At 33.6% G+C, this 19,758-nt stretch overlaps 1 long non-coding RNA gene across 3 annotated transcripts; it reads left to right on the forward strand.

Moving 5' to 3' along the window:
- Nucleotides 1-968: 968 nt before the first annotated feature.
- LOC122045551 lies at nt 969-18,661 on the forward strand. 3 transcript variants are annotated; one of them, XR_006130015.1, is made up of 4 exons: nt 969-2,102; nt 2,179-2,354; nt 16,587-17,151; nt 18,133-18,661. It is a non-coding gene; the product is annotated as an uncharacterized LOC122045551 (long non-coding RNA). The 3 variants fall into 3 exon arrangements; XR_006130014.1 differs by having other exon boundaries at nt 984-2,354; XR_006130013.1 differs by lacking the exons at nt 969-2,102; nt 2,179-2,354 and having other exon boundaries at nt 3,759-17,151.
- Nucleotides 18,662-19,758: the final 1,097 nt, after the last annotated feature.

A 19,758-nucleotide genomic window follows, 5' to 3' on the forward strand; every position in this document is an offset into this window, starting at 1 on the left:
TATCCGTCATTGGCGATAGCTTTGTGCACTGTCCTTTATCAAGAATCAAAATTCTATTTAGCTAAAAAAAACATTCTAGTCGACTAAAATTGACATTCTTGTCAATTAAAAATGACATTCTAGTCGGCTTAGATCGTTAGTCGATTAAAAATAAGACTCTAATTGACTAAAATGATTAGCCGACTAGTGACTTAGTCAATAGAAGATCCGGTCTCAAATTTTATCTAGTCTAGTACACTAAAGTGACATTTTAGTCGAATAAAGGACAATCAGTGGAAGAACAAGTTCACGTCTAGATAAGGCGGTCTACGTGGCAAAAGTAAGTCGACCAAGAGACAGATGTAGTCGACTTGACTATAAAAAAAATTATAGTTGACTAAAGTAAGAAGAAATCTTATATACGCCCTATCTCATAGAGATTTCGATACAATAGTTCGTGATTGGCTCCAAGGAGTGTTACTCTATTCCAAGGCCATCTTGAGTAACCTATGGAGATCCAAAGCGATCAAACAACAAGAAACAAGTTTCTTTTCAATTTTGATTATGTAATTTTCATTTCATAATTTAGTTTTTTGCTTTTGTTTTTGTATTCTTGTATTTCTTTTGTATTGTTGTAAGAATAAGGATCGTAATAGATTTATCCTAGGGCTGTAAATGAACCAAACATTTATGATGAAGCTTGGTATTCAGCTTGTTAAGAGCTTGTTTATTTTTACTCAATATACACAAGGTCAATTAAATGGATAAGCTTGAATAATTCATTTAACTAAAGAACAAACTTTTCAACTTGTTAATTCTCATCAACAAAGATTGTGATATGTTCATGAATAATGTTCATGAACAAAACTTACGAACCATGCTCATCAATAAATCTTTTATTAAACTTATAAATAAATAGAAAAACTCTCATAACAAACAAACAAGCTTGTTAGAGTCACTAATCAGTCAAACAAGCTTAAAAATATAAAAGTTTTAATTGATTAGATTAGCTTGAATAAGAGCACGATAACATCCAAATGAACCAAGCTCAAGTTAAGATCAAAAACCATGCTCAAGCTTGGAAAAAAGAAACCAAACATAGCTTGAACAATCCTTTCAATGTTTCATTTTAGACTTTGTTTGTCTTAAGTACTTATTAAACAACTTGAACAACACAAAACTTGCCTCACTTGACTCATTTACAACATTGGTTTCTCCACCTTTAGAAGGTTCAAAAAAAAAGAAGCAATGTTATTGAGATTGCCCCACCAAAGTGTCATAGACCATGGAGTAAGAATTAAGTGTTTTGGACTATGTAAAATTTGTGGTATTATTGTCTCCATTTCCATGTTTACTATTTCTTTATTATTATGTAAACTAACAGAGTGTAGAAACAAACATCGAACGAATGCCAAATTAGAGATGCGTCTATTCACCCCTTCTAGTTACATTACATATTCTACAATTGATATTAGAGCAAGTGACTCCGAAGAGGTTTAACAGTCTTTCAAACACGAGACTAGAAGAAAAAGGATCCAATTGAGTTTGAAGATGGACTTAGTTATAACATTCAAGTTTCACTATCATTCGGATTTGGAGACTTCAACTATTGGAGATCAAGGATGAAGATTCTCTTGCATATGAATATTGAGGAATCATTCTCTTTGGCGAAGGGCTTTGAAGCACCTAAGGACAAGAAAGGAAGAATCCTAGATGACCAAAAGTGGACCGAGGAGCAACTTTAGAGTTTTGAGGCAAACAACAAGGTAAATGAAATTATTAGTACATATTTTGCCTAATGATATATGAAGCAGGATAGGTGAGTACAAAAGTGCACATGAATATGGGCTAAGCTAATCAATCTTCATGAAAATTCATCATTAACACAAAAGAATAAGCCCAAGAAAAGAACCCATCCATCCAATAACAAGTCAATTTGGAGGTTGAGAGATGATCAAGATGGGAGACAAGGATTCATTGACCTTATCATTCTAAAATGAGGAGTAAGAGAACCCATTGAGATTAGAGCAACTAGAAGCTTCAACCTCCAGAGCCAAAGACAAGAGAGTGCACTCCCTTGGAAAATGCGCTCCCTTGGAGCATTGAAGATCTCTCACTAGAAGGTATAAAATTTTTAAATAATAATAAAGACTACATTGTATGCTTTAAGTGCATGGAAAAATGACACTATAAGAGTAGGTATCTTACATTGAGGAAGGTGCCTAAGAGATCCACACCCATAGTACGAAAGAGGAAAGAACATAAAGTGTGCTTCATGTTGAAGCAAAATGGTATTATTGAAATTAGTGTCCATGAAGGAGATTCAAGAAGGACATGAGAAGAAGCTTAAACAAGGAGAGGTGCCTAGTGCTAAGGTAAATCGCAAGGTACCTCCATTTAATTTTTGTGCAATTTACAATAATGCTCTTTATAATTATGATAGAGAACATGCTAGTGTAGATATTTTTGATTTTGATGAGAAGCATGCTAGTGAATTAGAAAAAAATATTTTTTAAAATTTAAATGCTTTAAATGATACTCATTGCATAGATTCCAGATAATTAGAATTTTTTTTTAATTTCATAAAGAATTGACACTAGAAAATTGTTTATTTTTGTTTATATCATTGATATATGTTTTTCATGACTTGTATGCTTTTGATTTATGACATGCTAGTTTAGGTTACCCACGGTTTGTTTACATATTATTCATGCTATGATTTATACGCTTTTTAGCCATGTTAATGCAATTAAGGACAACTAACACCTTTTGACATTCTAGATTAGAGGGTCAATAAAAGTCATAGATAGATATGCATAACCACTTAATATGGCCGGAACATTGATACATCTAAAACCTCCAGGGCATAGCCAAGTTGGTTATTACATGGTAGATTTTCAGAAATGGACAAGGGTCGATTTCCGACGTGGCTGGTGGAAATACCCTCCCATGTGGTGGTTTGCTCGGTTTCCTGATTTACCTCTCTATAGATGGATGTGGGGCTAGCCGTGTGGGGTGTCCGGGGTAAGACCTTTTTTTTCGCAAAAACATTGATACATCGAAATCTTAGAGTTACCTTGTATTATGTATTAATACATATAAGAACCAGTGAGATGCTAGGATACATGGTTAGATATTGGTTTGAAAATCATTTTAAAATTAATTTTTAAAAATCTTGGTGTTAGCTATCAATGATAGAGGCTACCATGACAATTTTTAAATAAAATTTTAGTAAATCATTAATTAAATTTTATAAAAATATTTTATCTTGATAGTTTTTGACATAGATAATATAATGCATACATGATTTGTTATGAATTTTTAAAATATATAAAATTATTTATAATTTTCTAATTTTAGACTGCTAAGAATTATATAAGTGGAAATCTTTAACTTTATAATATAGTTATGTATAACAAGGAGTTTGCTTGTGCAAATAAAAGGGAAAAAGGGGTGAGAGAGTAAACATTAGACCAAGGAGCTTAAAGGTTGAACCTAAACCTCATAAACCCAAAATTGAATGGGAATTGCTAATGATCAGAAATTTTGAGAGAAATATTGGGGAGATTATTGATAATGAATATTGTTGAAATAGATAATTGTTGGTGCAATCATTATAGGAGAGACTCTAAACTTGGAAGTATGCTTTACGGGGGAGGTTTTTTCTTAAAGCTACTTGATTGACCTATGGTTTGGGAGGTGCATTTTCTTAAAAAAGGGGGGGGGGGGGTGGGGCTTTCCTAGGTTAAGAAAAACACTTAAAAGATGATTGGAACAAGGGGGAGGGACCTGCCTTGATGAAATGGTAAAATCAAGGTTGAGTTTTTGATAAATTGACAAAAAGAGATATAAGGCCTTTGATAACGACAATTGGTATAGAAAGTGAGGAATGGAAGGCCAAGGAATCTTAATCAAGATTTTAGTTTGAATCTAAATTGGTATCATGTTAATACCTAACCCCTAGAAAATTACCAATGGGGGGGGGGGGGGATAAAAGGTAGGAAACTTCATATAAATTTTAGCTTGAATGTTAGTTTTTAAATCAAGAAGGTTATGGAGAACCTTTTTGATGTTTGCCAAAGTGGAAGAATGAGTCGTTTAAATTAGGAAACTATTTTCATGTTTTTACATAGAATATGAAAAGATGGACTAATGGTTAAACCTAACTTAAATATATTGTTAAACATAAAAAAGAGGAGATTATTAATGCAATTCACCCTTGATCAAAGTTGTAACCCAATCAAAGCTTGACCATGGTCTAGAGTTTTGATGTTTGAGTAATATGTTAAGTGGTTATTGGAAGTCCTCACAAATCACAGATTAAATGTTAGGTAGTTGGTGTCCTAGAGGAGAAAACTCTAAGCCGATGTGAAAGTTCTATAAGAGTGAACTCTATGCTGAGCAAGTGGAAGCCCTGGTAGTGAGGTTGGGCAAGACTATGTCATAATAGTGAGGTTGAGCAAACGGAAGTCCTAGTGATGAGGTTGGCAATAGGTGTAAGTCCTAGAGACAAGGAGTCTCTTGGCATAAGAAGTTTTAGTAGGTTGAGATACTAGGCAACGTTAAACTCTCAGCAAGTTAAATTGGCATTGTTGGTAATTACATGGATGGTTGTTCCAATAGGTCTTAGGGTCAATTCTCAGTGGGTGCAAAATGCCTCATTGGGTGCCTGACCTCCCATGCACAGGGTCGTTTCTCGTGATTTATCTGTCTGTATCTAGTCGGGGGACCGGCGACACTGAGTGCTTGAGGTGAGCGTTATCATCTTATACTCTAAAAGGTTAAAGTCTTAGCAAGTTAAAGTTAACTTCTGGCATAATTGGTTGAATGATATTTTGAGCAATACGTTATATAGCTTTGTTAAATGTAAGACTTTTAACCTTGTGTTGCAGTTCCGATTCTCATAGTGTGAAAATATATTAAAAATATTTTGTCTAGAATCAGAGTTTAGGCTAAATGAGGGTTCTAGTTGACTAAAATTAACATTCTACTCGACTACAAATAATATTCTAGTTTACTAAGATGTTTAGTCAACTAAAAATGACATTCTAGTCGTGTAAGATGGTTGGTTGACTTAAATGGTTAGTGATCAAAAGTGACTTTCTAGTCAACTAGAGACTTAGTCAACTCAAGATTTGGTCTTAAATTTTATCTAGTCTAGTAGATTAAAGTGACATTTTAATCGACTCAAACACAATCAGTGGAAGAACAGGTTCAGATCTAGACGAGGCGCTATACGTGACAAAAGCTAGCCGATTAGAAGCACTATTAATGATTAACTTGGTCAGGTAACGTCGAACCTGGGGCGACCGGTCCGGCCCCACGAGAGTTTCCCATCGGCCGCCGGGGTAAATCGGGGAAATGCATATGAAGATCCATTCTGACAGCCAACATTCTCAAGTCCGCTATCCATTAAGGAGAAAAATTCTCAATAATACGCTGTAGTCGAGTCTCGAACTCTAGATCTCTGATATATCACTCGAGGGCCTAACCATGACACCTTGCCCCCCTCAGCTCACTATTAATGGACTAAGGCAACTAGTTGATTAAAAAGTAGATTGTAATCAACTAAAGTAGGAAAATAGCTTATATAAGTTGATCTCATGGAGATTTTGATACGTGATTGGTTTCAAGGAGAGAGTTGTTGCATTTTAGGACTATCTTGAGCAACCTACAACGAGCAATAAAAAAGGAAGCAACAAGTGTTTTTTTTTTAAATTTTAGTTCTCTAATTTTCATTTCAGACTGTAGTTTTTTCTTTTGTTTTTGTTTTTGTATTCTTATATTTCTTGTGTTGCGATAAAAATACGAATTATAAGCGGTTTATTTGCCATGAGAAGGTATTCAAAAGGGAGAAAAGACACTAATGTTATCAGGGTGGATCATAGGTCGTGGAGTAGGAACTGGAGTTTCGAACTAAGTAAAATCGGTGTTATTGTTGTCTTTATTTCAATGTATTATTTCTTTTATGTATTTATGTTGCACAAACTAACAAAGTGTAGTGACAAACAATCAAACAAATGTCAAATTTAAGATGTGACTTTTCACCCATCTAGTTGTACAATACAATCCTATAAATTGGGTAGTCGATTGAGTTAGCGAGTAAACTAGTAGTAGTTAATTTGACACAAAAGTTGCAATGGATGAATGACCTAGGGTTTATTAGAGAATAGTCAACTGATGGTGGAAGAGTTGACTAAGGTAATAGTTGACAAACTGAAGATTGTCAACTAATGATGGATCTAATCGACTTATCAATGACATTAGTGATAGAATAGCATTAGAAAGTTAAAGTTGAAGATGTAGAAGGCTGCAAATGGAGATTAAGAGGAGCATTCAAAACCTGGTGAAATAATGATTATGAAAATCTCTTGAGCCTTTCTATTATACTCATGGCCTATATCTTCTTAGCTCTTACTTGTCTTGATCTTGTAATATCATTGTTGTAAGAGGTATGTTCACCTCCAAAAGGTATCCAAGAAGGAGAAAGATAATGAATGAGTGACTCACTTTATAGGTCGTGGAGTAGGAATGGACATTATGAACCACATTACATTGTTGTGTAAGTGTTGATATGCGCTAATATGTAGTTATGTTTTAATTCTACTACATAATTTTGTGTTTGTATGACCTAACTAATACATTAGTAAGAGTAAAAGTTTTATTTACAAGCCAACTATTATTCACCCACTCTAGCCATCTAGGCCAATTTCCTCACAATCCTAACATTTCTTCCTTTTATGCAAATTAAGCTCCTTTTAGTAACTTCTTTCCTTACATCGTGCTTCATTTTACATTATTTAGGGCAGGATTAGGGTTTTCAATTTTTGTTTTTCTCTTCAATACTTAATTTTCTATTTTTTCAAGGAGAGAAGTTCATTTCCTATAAACATAGAGATATGTCAAACATCAATTATTTATATTTTTTTTATATTAGTCATGAATGAAATCATTGGATACATCAAAGACATGTTACCATGGTGCATGTTGTTTGCAGATTGTTTTGATCGGTGAGACACGTGAAGGAAGAAATACTAAGCTCGAATCTTGGCAGGAAATACTAGAAGTAAAAGTTTTAGACTTAGTAGGGTAAAAACATAATACATGAAGTTTAAGTTTATTAACATTAGACATAGTAAAATAATTGTTAATATAGACAAGTTAGCTCTATAATTGTTATTTGAAAAGGATAGAGGAGTTAATAAAGATGTTTTACATAGGATACAAGTGGATAATTGAAATGGAAGAGGGCGTCAGTTGTTCTTTGTGATTGTAAAGTACTTTAAAAGTTTAAAGGAAAATTTTACAAAATAACAGCTACATTTGTTATATTATATGAAGTTAAATGTTGGCTATGAATCAAGCACACAAATGAAAGATGAGAGTCATAAAAATGAGGATGTTGAGATGGATGTGCAAACATATGAGAATGGTGATAAAAAGAGAGAAAATTAGAGAAAAAGTCAGGGTTGTGCCTATTAAGAGAAAATTCTGATAGATACGTTTAAGATGTGTACTTAGGCAACTAATAGATACACTAATTAGGCGATATGAGACCATGATAAATATGCATATTAATTGAGGAAGAGAGATCAAAGAAGACTTAGTTAGCAACGATAAAATAAGATAAAATTAATTTAAATATAGATAAGGACCAGGGGATCGAGCTTAATGGCGTAAGAGGATCCATATTGCAAAGGATAAAGAAGGCTTGGTTGTTGTGGTCATATATCTTAAATTGATTTAGAAGTTGTAATCCTTTAAGCCTAATCTTGAGATTGTTGATCTTAATATTGAGTAAATTGTTTAGAAGTTGTCATCCTCTAAGCACAATCGTGAGGATTTATTATCTATTTTCAAAAGCAATCCAAAGATCTAGATATGCTTATCTTGTAAAGACTAACGTTGTCCAATCTCTTATATAGTAAAATTTTCCTTTGGGAAAGTATCACACTAATACAATATGGACTATGAAGTAAAAAAAGTCTTTGAACAATGCTAAGTTTGTCTGTTTAACATTGTTTTATTTCTATTCTTTATTTTTCACTTCTAATATTGTAAGTACGCTAGCAATCTTTTTTTTTTTTATTGCAAGTATCTTAGTTTTACTTTTTGCTACATTTTCCCATACTAATCTCATATCAAGCTCATGTACCAATCTCTAACATTTTTCTTGAGTTTTGTGATTGTTTATTAAGAATTTTTGTGAATTATCTATTCACCTCTCTCTAAATGATCCTTTTGATCTGATCATTAGTAATTTGTAATATGACAAGTGCTTTTGATACCACTTGATCTTTTGAAAACCATATCAATGTTGGCCAAAATTCTCTTTATCATACCACCACATGTAGATCTAAACTTTGTGTCTTTAGAATGCAAAATTGCCTCCGCCACATGGTTGAATGGTAGATTTTCTTCATCTCCCTTGGTAGAATAGCACAATCACAAAAAAGAAGAGAAATGTAACGTGGATCGATGTAAAGCCTATCTATAGTGAGAATCCAATTCTAATATGATAAAAAGGTATAATGATAACTGAGACAGATAGTGCGCTCCCACCTCTTGTATAAGAGATCTATCAATAAACCTATTCCTTTTAATACCAATTACAAAAATGACAGAGAACATCGTCTTTCCTGAATGACCAATTCTCCGGTCTCTTCTCACTATGGTCTCTTATAGCCTCTACATGCACCGATGGCATCTCATAAGTTTTAGAATGCTTCACAAGTCTAGATGAAAAATATCCTTAGTCATCTTATATTTGATAGACTTTTTCAATTCTAAATTTGTTTAGCCATTTTCTTTAGTTTTCTAATTTAGCTTTGCATTTATCCCAATATTGTGATAATCAACCGCACACATCACCATAAATTTGGAAATGATGGCCAAGCTCCTTTGCTGCCCATCATCATCTTTTAAGGCCCCATCAGTACTGATCCTGACCAACATTACCAACTTTAAGGACATTGTCTAAATGTGCAATGCTAATCCTTAAACTTGGTTACTGCGGCGGCCAAGCTCAAGCATTGGGGAGCTCTTCTGCTGATGATAACCTATCTTAAACTTCGTCAAGTTCCAACATTCCAATAACTTTAAACTAGGATTTCTAGATGATTTGGCTAGTTGGGCCTTTAACTAGATTGCTCCCCATAGGTGGAAACCAAACAATTGAATTAATGGAAGAGTTGGCTAGTTGGGCCTTTAATGCTTAACAGTGTATTTAACAATGATTTTCAGCTCTCTAAATTGAGTAAGTTTGATATTGGAAATGGAAAATGAGGCCCTTTGACCCTATTATCTATATATATATATATATATATATATATATATATATTACCGTATCTGTATATATTAATTATACCTAATTATAGTTTACTAAGGTTGATTATATAAATATGGTTCACTTTTCAATAAAGTTATTATGAATTCTTTTTTATCTTAAACATGGTATCATAGCAGAAGAAGAGCTGTCCACGTATGAAAAAGCCGCCCATTCTTCTTCGTCAACACATCACGCGAATCTCCTTGCGTTCGCTGCCCAACTGTTCACTTCTCGCGTGCGGCATGGGACTTGGTGTTGGTCTTCTTCTCGCTCTCGCTCTCGACGCGATGCTAGGTCTCCGTTGTCTCCTCGCTCTCGATGCAGTGCTAGGTCTTCGTCTTCTTCTCACGTTCAACTCGGTGCCATGTTTCGATCTTCTCGCGCTTGTAGTTGCGCTCGTCACTGATTTAGACAGAAGATCTGGCCACCTCAATCATTTCTTCTCCTTCGATTTCCTTCAAGATCCGGGTTTTGCAATCTTCCTAGATTGTCTTTCCTGCCGCGCCCCTTCTCTTGGATTTGCCGTCACCTACGACGACAACAATGACAGGCATGTGGTGATATAGTTACGAAGGGCACGAGCCTCTGAAAGTCGTCTCGTCAACGACCTTGGTCTCAACAATGAATTTTGGTTGCAAAAGTGTTCGTGTTAACAACTCCACGATCGTTTTCTATTTCTTCCTTTGCTGTTGCCTCACACCGCCACCTCTAGCCCTAACGCAGGCAAGAGAAAAATAGAGAAGTCTAAGAATTCTGCTCTGAGTAGCCATTGCATTTTGATCTTCCTTTGATAGAAATCAGAGAATTCTTCCTTCGTCTCTTATTTGACTTCCTTTGGGATAAAAGCTTATGGCTGAAAATAAGCCCTCTATTATGGCTGAAAATAAGCCCTCTATTGTGACAGATGTGGTGCCAGTGATGCCTAAAATCACGAACTATAAGTTAAATGGTTCAAACTATTTGGATTGGAGTAAGATTGTTCATCTTTGTCTATAAAGTATTGACAAAGATGGTCATTTGACTGATAACCCTCCTTAAGATGATTTGAAGTAGACATGGCTTAAGTGAGGATGCTCAGTTTTTCCTTCAAATTCAATGGTAGCAAAAGGTGGAATCCGCCACCCCAGCAGCCCCACACGGTCGGTGCCACGACCATCCATGAGGAGGTAAATCGGGAAGCTGTAGTTGGCCAGTGTGGAGGAGGGCTTTTTTTCCTTGACTTTGCCGAGATTCGAACCCTTATCCTATGGTAGTAACTCTGCTCCGCACTAGCCAACTCAACCTTGCTCCGGGGGCTATTCCTTCAGATTCAAAATTGTATTGATAGCGTGGTAATTGGTTTGATCAAACTAATGGATTACTTGAAATTCTATACTTTGGAAAAGGGAATCTCTCTCGTATGTATGAAGTTTGCAAAGCATTTTACCATGTGGAAAAACAAGATGGGCCTCTAATCAATTATTTTATGGCATTCAAGAAAACATATAAGAAACTTAATATGCTATTATCCTCCAGCCCTGATGTGAAGGTTCGACAACATTAACGAGAGTAGATGACTATCATGAGCTTCCTCGCTGGCCTATCTCTTGACTTTGAGTCAGCTAAGTCAGAAGTTCCCTCTGGCTCTGAGGTCTCCTCTTTACAAGATATATTTAGTCGCATTATCTGTACAAAAAGTATTGCATCTGTTCCCCTTAGTGATGCTTTAGTAAGTCGTAATACTAATTATGTGCCTAGTAGTCATAATGGAAACAAAGGAGGAGGTTCCCAGGACTTTCAAACTCGAATGCCAAATTCTGATGGTATTGTGTGCAATTACTGTCGTAAGCTAGAGCTTCAGTAAAAAATCAGCAAAAACACTTGGCCCATATTGCATCCACTAATGATGTCTCCGATAAATTGGTTCTTTTCTATGCGGATGGATTTGCCAAGTTCTCATTATATCAGGAATCACTCAAGTCTTCATCTTCCTTTGTCACTGCTATTGCTGATTCAAGTAAACGCAACGCATGTCTTGTTTCCTTATCCTCCAAATAGGTCATTGATTTTGGTGTCACAGATCATATGATAGATAATTCTAGTCTCTTTTCTATTTTTCAATTCAAAGCTAACACTGCTATTGTTACTTTAGCTGATGGGTCTCTATCTTGTGTTTGTAGGTCTGACACAATCAATTCTACCCCTTTGCTTCCTTTGTCCTTTATCTTATATTTACCTAATTTATCCTTTAATTTTCTCTCTGTTTGTCAAATAACTCATAATATTAACGGTTGCATCACATTTTTTCCTTGAACATTGCTTATTTTAGGATCTTTTGACGAAGAAGATTATTGGTAAAGGACATAAGTCTGGAGGCCTCTACATCCTTGATACACCACTCCAAATTATTTTGCTTGCTCAAGTATTACTTCTTTTGAGGCTCATTATAGGTTGAGACATCCATCTCTTCCTTTTCTCAAAAACTGTCCACAATATGATAAAATGTTTTATTAGATTGTGAGTCGTGTCAGTTTGCAAAACATCACTGTCTTAGTTCAAGTCCTAGAATAAATAACATTCTACTATTCCTTTTGAATTAGTACATTCTGATATTTGGGGTCCTTATCCTATTTTGTCTAAACCTGGTTTTAGGTATTTTGTTACTTTTGTGGATTATTGTTCTCATGTAACTTGGTTAGATTTATGAAAAATTATTCTGAGTTATTTCCTCTATTTTGTGCATTTTGTGCTGAGATTAAAACTCAGTTCAATGCTGTCCATCTGTATTTTACGAAGTGATAATGCTAAAGAATATACGCCCAGTTCCTTCTAGTCTTATACGAGTCAGAATGACATGCTTCATGAAGCTTCTTGTGTTGATACTTCATCCCAAAATGGTGTGGCTGAACATAAAAACAAGTATCTTCTTGAAACTGCATGAGCCCTTTTATTTCAAATCAATGTTCCCAAACATTTTTTTTGAGCTGATACAGTTTGTACATCATATTTTCTTATTAACTGCATGCCATCCTCTGTTCTTCATGGTGAGATCCCTTACAAAATCTTTTTTCCCAATAAATCGTTATATCCTATTAACCCTAGGATAATTGGCAGACTTGTTTTTTCAAGATGTTCGTCGACATGTTACTAAATTATATCTCAAGTCTTTGAAGTGTATCTTTCTTGGTTATTCTTGTTTTTAGAAAGGTTATAGATATTATTGTCCAATATTAACAAATATCTTGTCTTAATTGATGTTACTTTCATGGAAGCCACCTTATTTCTCATCCTCACCTATCCTGACTCATCAAAGGGAGGATGATGATTTATTGATATATTCTATCACATCCTTCGTACTCGTCCCGGAATCGGCTCCTGTCAAATGTCCTATTATTCAAGTCTACTTTAGGCGTCAACCTCTTGATTCATGTCCTGCATCTACTACTTCACCACCGGATCGATTCCCGAGTGATGATCTTCCTATTGCAATACGCAAAGGTAAACACTAGTGTACTTATCCTACTTCTTTGGTTTCTTATAATGACTTGTCATCTTCCTCTTGTTCTTTTATTACTTCACTTGATTCTATCTCTATTCCTAAAATTGTTCGTGAGGCCATAACTCATCCTGGTTGGAAAGATGTAATAATAGAGGAGATGAATGCTTTAGATGACAATGACACTTAGGACTTGATTGATCTACCTTCAGAAGAATGTGCTATTGGATGCAAATGAGTATTCCTAGATCAGTTGCCAGATTAAAATCCCGTCTTGTTGCTAAAGGCTATGCTCAAACCTATGGTGTAGATTATTCTGACACTTTTTCTCCTGTTACAAAGTTGACATCTGTTTGCTGCTACTCATATTTAACCTTTACATCAACTTGATATTTTCCTGATTTTGTTGCTTAGGGGGATTCAGGGCGAGTTTATTGTCTTCGAAAAGTTTTGTATGGTTTGAAATAGAGTTCTCGTGCTTGGTTTGGAAAATTTAGTCAAGCTGTTGAAAAATTTGGTATGATGAAAAACAAGTCTAACCATTTTGTGTTCTACAAGTAGTCAATAGTGGGTATCATTCTATTAGTTGTGTATGTAGATATTGTTATCACTAGAAGTGATATTATGAGAATCTCATCTCTTAAATCTTTCATTCATACTCAGTTTCATACGAAAGACTTAGGGGTACTAAAATATTTCTTGGGTGTTGAGGTTATGAGGAATAAAAAACATATATTTCTATCTCAGAGAAAATATGTCCTTGACTTACTAACTGAGACAGGAAAATTGGGTACAAAGCTTTGTAGTGCTCTAATGACTCAGAACATGCACCTCACATGAGATAGGAAACTATTTGAACATCCTGAGAGATATCAAAGGTTGGTTGGGAAGTTGAATTACCTTATTGTAACTCGTCCAGATATTGCATATTCGTTAGTGTTGTCAGTCATTTCATATCATCTCTAACTGTTCATCATTAGACAATATTAGAACAAATTTTGTGTTACTTAAAGGGAGCACCCAGACAGGGTATCGTATATAAAAATCATGGGCATGATCATATTGAATGTTTTTCAGATATAGATTGAGTAGGTTCTTAAATGGATAGAAGATCTACTTTAAGCTATTGTATCTTTGTTGGAGGAAATTTAGTCTCATGGAAGAGTAAGAAGCAAAACATTGTATCACGATCCAGTGCTGAGTCAGAATATAGGGCTATGATATAGTCTGTGTGAGATAATGTGATATATCAACTCTTGACTGAAGTAGGACTAAAAATTTCACTACTAGCAAAGCTATGATGTGACAACCAAGCAACTCTTCATATTGCATCGAACCTTATGTTTCAAGAGCGAATTAAGCACATTGAAATTAATTGTCATTTTGTTCGTGAGAAAATTCATCAAAACTTGATTTCTACACGATATTTGAAGACTGAAGAACAACTCAGAGATATCTTCACAAAAGCTTTAAATGAAGTTCGAGTCGATTATCTTTATAACAAGTTAGGTATGATTAATATCTATGCTCCAATTTGAAGAGGAATATTATATATATATTTTACCATATTTGTATATATATAAGTTGCTATATTATTTGTATATATTAGGTAATATATCTATCAATTAGGTAAGTTGTCAATTAGCCTAATTACCTAATTATAGTTTCTGATTGATTCCTTTTTTATCTTAAAGTAACAGACCCAAATATCTTACTAATGCCTGATGACTTTAAGGACAGGCTCTTTAGGAAAGCATAATTTATCCTAGAATCTTATTGTATGCATAAAAACATTTATTCACGAATCCAAAATACAGACCACATAGGCTCTCAGGTAGTTTTCAAACTTTACACATCCCCAAGTAAATACTTCCAAATTACTTCACACTTATATTTAATTGTTTTCATTCAACTTAGCATCATCCAATGACCTATAATACATTTTAGAATTTCAAATATAGGTAATCGAAATCTGCTGGCTCAAACTTGTCAAACGTCAAAATGACATGATATAATGAATCACAATAGAGAAACGAAGATTCTTCAACTACTAACTCATGCAAACACATGATACACTAGTCGATATGAGAACAATCTTGTTCCAACTAATTGTTAGAACTTTGACATAAAACAAGATTGCAAACCTTGATTACATTTGACAAAAATAGTGAAAATAGATTGTTTAACTAAACTTTAGATCTTGAACTATTCTTGCTGAAGTAATTTAGTTTCTAAGAGGTATTTCTACTGTATTTAAATTGCATCAGGGTGCTAGTTAAGACAAGTTATATTGCCAACTAAAGACAGAGAATTGTAGCAATCAAGATTTCACCATGCAAAATTATTGGAAACATTGGAATATGTTATTAGGTCGAAACTATGCTTGTGTCAACTTGTTGCCGTAGGAAATTTATTTAGTTTTATATTACAAGGAAGTTGCTTCTATTGTTTTTTCACTTCATTCTTTGAATAATGTTCCATTTTTTTTGTTTTAGATTCATTATTGTAGAACTAATAGCACTGATATTCAACTTCTTATGATAGTGCCATATAATATTAATTATTTTCTAAAAAAAATCTAAGACAATTAATTATATACTTGGCCAGTTTTGATCAAGAGAAACAAATCTAATAAAAACATTATGATAAAGTTTTTAGAGGAATAGAACTAGGTGGCAAGCAAAAAATTGATTGTCCCAATGATTCAACCGTTTCACTTGGGTTGATTCTAGTCTTTTGAGCCAAACATATAACTGATGTTTCTCTACAATCAGCACGTTAGTGCAGAGGATTTATGTAAACCCTTTCTATGTTGAGCATCCTTAATGAAAGACTTGCAAATATGGTTGAACAAAAAATTAAGGGAGAACACTTAAAGAAGTTTCCTTTCCTCCTGATTTAGACTTTTAATGGTGCATGGAACCAATAGAATGGTTTCTTTTTCATGGTTGCAAATGCATCTTTAATGTACCCATTGAATTAAGGTTGTTCCTTTTCAAGAGCAGTGCCCTTTTAATAATAAATAATTTGGAAATAAATCATTATTTAAAATTAAGAGTTAAATGGATACGTGATTGTGAATATCATAAATCAGATAACACCAACACTATATTTATGAATGTATGAATATAAGATGATTACTATTTATTGAATAGTAGCATTGTGGAGACATTTCTTTTTATCTTTCATGCCCACCTTTTGTAATTTGGGGGGCATTTGGAGGATGTGAAGAAATTTCTTCTTACCACCTTGAATAACTTGTGTGTCTAAGATATGCTCAACTGTACATAATAAGATGCAGTTTAATATCTTTTACTTTTTAGTTCATTTACGACAACTTGTTGAGTTAAAGGTACCAGACACTCATAAGCTACAGTCTATTAGAGACATTCATCCTTAATTTGAAAGTAACAAACCATTTAACCATTTAACTGAGAAAATAATTCAAAGATGGTTATAACTAATGGAATGAAATAGCTTTCAGATAAGTTCTCACACGCACAACAAAGTACTATATTTATATGGATTAATGACAAGTTATCTGCCTTTTACATGTTTACAGTGATGCGTGGAGAACTTCATAAAAGAATATATGGGTTCTTAACTTTAGTTAGAGCAGTACTATATTTATGCCTACACACCCGATTCCCGAAAATAGTTTTGTTCTCAGTTATATACTGAAATTTTTGTTATTTAGTAGGCATCTTAATTGCTCATTTGATTTTCAATGCAAGAAGATGCAACAAATCTTTGACGCGAAAACCAATTGAAAATCAAATTATTTGCTCATACCTGTGTTTGTAGGTGGACTTGAAATGATTTGGTTGGCAGCCCTGAACTCAAAAAGAAATAATAAAAGAGTATACCAAAGTAAACTTTGTAACACAATTATCTGACCCATGAAGTTTGCAGCTTCGTCACCATACATGCTGTTCAATAATGGGATCCCTACAATCAAGGTGTTGGGTAGTGTGGATAAAGAGAATGCAGTGATCAGCCAATCAAAATTCCCTCTAGACCATACACTGCATAGGATTGTAGATAGGAACATGGCTAACAACTTCTGTAATATGTCCGCAGATATAAGTTTAACATCCATTTGATAGGGATTGTTGGTTGAGATGACATGGAAGGAAAGCAGAGGAATTGAGAATCTTGACACAAATTTGTTAATTCCAGAGCACTGCTCAGGTGTGAATAATTTCCACAGCTTAATAGAGAGATAAGCCAAGATCATTGCAGCATACAATGGTACTATCGCCTCGACGACGTGGTAGGCATTTGTCCAAGTGATCATATTGGCTATAAGTTTTTCAACAATGGCAGATGATTAAATGTTCCTGTGCATGTGCAACACTTTATAAAGACGGTAGGTTTTGCTGTTGACATGCTTTTTTGTGTATCTTACTTTTGATCAAATATTCAATATATTGGTAAAGGTAATCGTGAATTTTTGTGGCTGCAACAAATTTTTAGTTGATACAGATGATTACATTCTTTTCTAGGTAATTTTTTTTTCATATCTTTTCATATTGTTTGTAATCTACCATAAGAAGTTTATATAGAGGATAGTCCAGTCCACGAAACTTCTGTCAATGCGGATCCTGGGAAAGGGTCGGACCACATTGAGTATATTGTACGTAGCCTTATCTTGTATTGCAAGAAGTTCATTATTGAGGCAAGAGGAAAATTTTCTTGGAGAAATACAGTTAATGGAATACAATGTCTGTACTGTGCCTTTTCTTTTGCACTCTTAACATAGAATTTACTTTTTCAGAACTTTGAAAGTAAAATTCCCTAATGTTCCTAGCTATACATTAGGGCTGATCATCACAACACAAATTCCAGAGCTTACATAGGGAACATCAGGAAGCTTGAATGATAACATTTACCTACTTGTACAATGAGGGGTTGTAAATGCCTGTATACAATTGCTGCATGTGCTTCAACGATGGCAAATGGCAAGAATCTTTCTTTGCACTGCTAACTCACTTTCATGTATGCTAGATGACCTGCAAATCACTTTGAACTTTTAAGATACTGAAGTACAATGTGACATGTTTATTTATATTTTAGACTGTTTTCATCTTTTACGTGACAGTGGCCTTTATATATTTTTTACTTCCAGTATTTTGTCATTCGGATCATGTTAAGCTGTATTATTTGCTCCATCCTCTGTTATCAGTCTTTTTCCCTCTATCATCTTGTGATGATGCCAGAAAAGTAGAACCAAAGTGGACTATTTCACTCTTATCAGTCAATTCGTCACTCACTGTGTGATGGTTCCATATACCTGATTGGATAGTTTTTTCTTATTTTTCGAACTGCTCAATTATAGTTTATTTATCAGGTTTACAGGGATTAAGGCAAGAAGAATAAAGAAGTGAATTGCAGACGAAGAAAGGGAGTGATATGTTACCTCACTGTACAAGTTATTGATGATGGCAAATAAGGTAAAAGGAGGAGAATAAGTGCAACATTAAGCTTGCTTTACATGGCTGAACATCTATCCAAAATTGATAGATCCTTCTTTTCTAAAGCCTTTCACTTGCAGTTTTGTTTGTTTCTCCATAATGATGTCATGGGCCATAGACTTTATTCTTCTGCTTCATACACCTATAATGGCAGACCAGCTGATTATGACTACAGGATCTGTGAGGACTTCAGCTCAAAAATTAACCCAATTTAAGTTATAAGTTGGGCCAAGTATCATTTTGCCATAGAACTGTCAAAGTATCAGTTTACCTATAGTACCATTGGTAATAACGCTGTGTCCATGCTATACCTCTTAAGAAATGTATGAATTCTAGAAGAATAGTGTTATTTTGCCTTCGCGTAGAATTTTATTAAGAGTTATATTTTGACAGATTCTAATATTAGATCATTCCTAATAAATATGTAATATTGGAACATCATTTAAAATATTATTAATATAAAGGAATGGAAAGTAACTGCGCTTCCACTTACCTTGTACTCTAGTTATTTTACTAAAAGCCAAACTGTTTTTTTTAATCTTTATTTTGCTAAAAGCCATACTCTTCGATGGTTTTGTCCAAATGAAGATTTTAGCTTTGAGAGGCTGTCTATAAATGTAAATCGGTTTCAACAGGTTAAAATAAATTATAATATTTTTCATCTTTTCCTTTCGTTTTTTCTCTATGTCTCATTAGGGCTATAAATGAATTGAGCCAAGTTTTAAGGTGTTCAAATTTGTTTGATAAAGTAATCCAGTTGAGCCAAGCCTAAAATGAATCAAGTTTTTAAAATGATTATTCAAGTTTGGCTTGATTTAATTTTTATGAGCTTGAGCTTATTTGAAATTTTACTTAAGCTTGTTTTAAGCTTGGTTCGTTTAGATGTTATCGAGCTCTTGATTGTTTGAAATATTTACTTGTTTAATTGATTATTAAGTTTGATAATTTAAATTTAATTATTTTATTTTATTTTATTTATTTAGTATATTGATAAAATTTTTATTAATGAATATGGTTCATGAACATTGTTTACGAACATTATTCACGAATATTGTTTATGAATATTAACGAGCTAAACACATATGTGTTTAAGCTTATTTAGTTAGTTTAACGAGCTATTCAAGTTTATTTATTTAATTGATTTTATATATATATTGAACGAACATAAATAAATTTTTATCAAGTTAAATACCAAATTTATTTATGAACGTTTAGCTCATTTATAGTCCTACATCTTTGTGTCATTGCCATAATGGCCCATCCCTTTTCTCTTTTTCCTCCAAACAAATTTTTTAAAATATTTTGAAATTCAAAACAAAATTTTTCAAAATTCAAAAATATTTTAAAATTCTAAACATATTTTTTCATGTTCTAAAAACATTTTTTTTTTAAATTAACATTTTCAAGTAATATTTAACAATATTAAAAATTATAAAACTTGAACACTTAAAAATTATATCAATACTTTCAAGCTAAACTTAATTAAAATTAAGCAATTAAAA

The sequence above is a fragment of the Zingiber officinale genome, chromosome 2B (genome assembly GCF_018446385.1).
Source record: "Zingiber officinale cultivar Zhangliang chromosome 2B, Zo_v1.1, whole genome shotgun sequence".
NCBI lineage: Eukaryota > Viridiplantae > Streptophyta > Magnoliopsida > Zingiberales > Zingiberaceae > Zingiber > Zingiber officinale.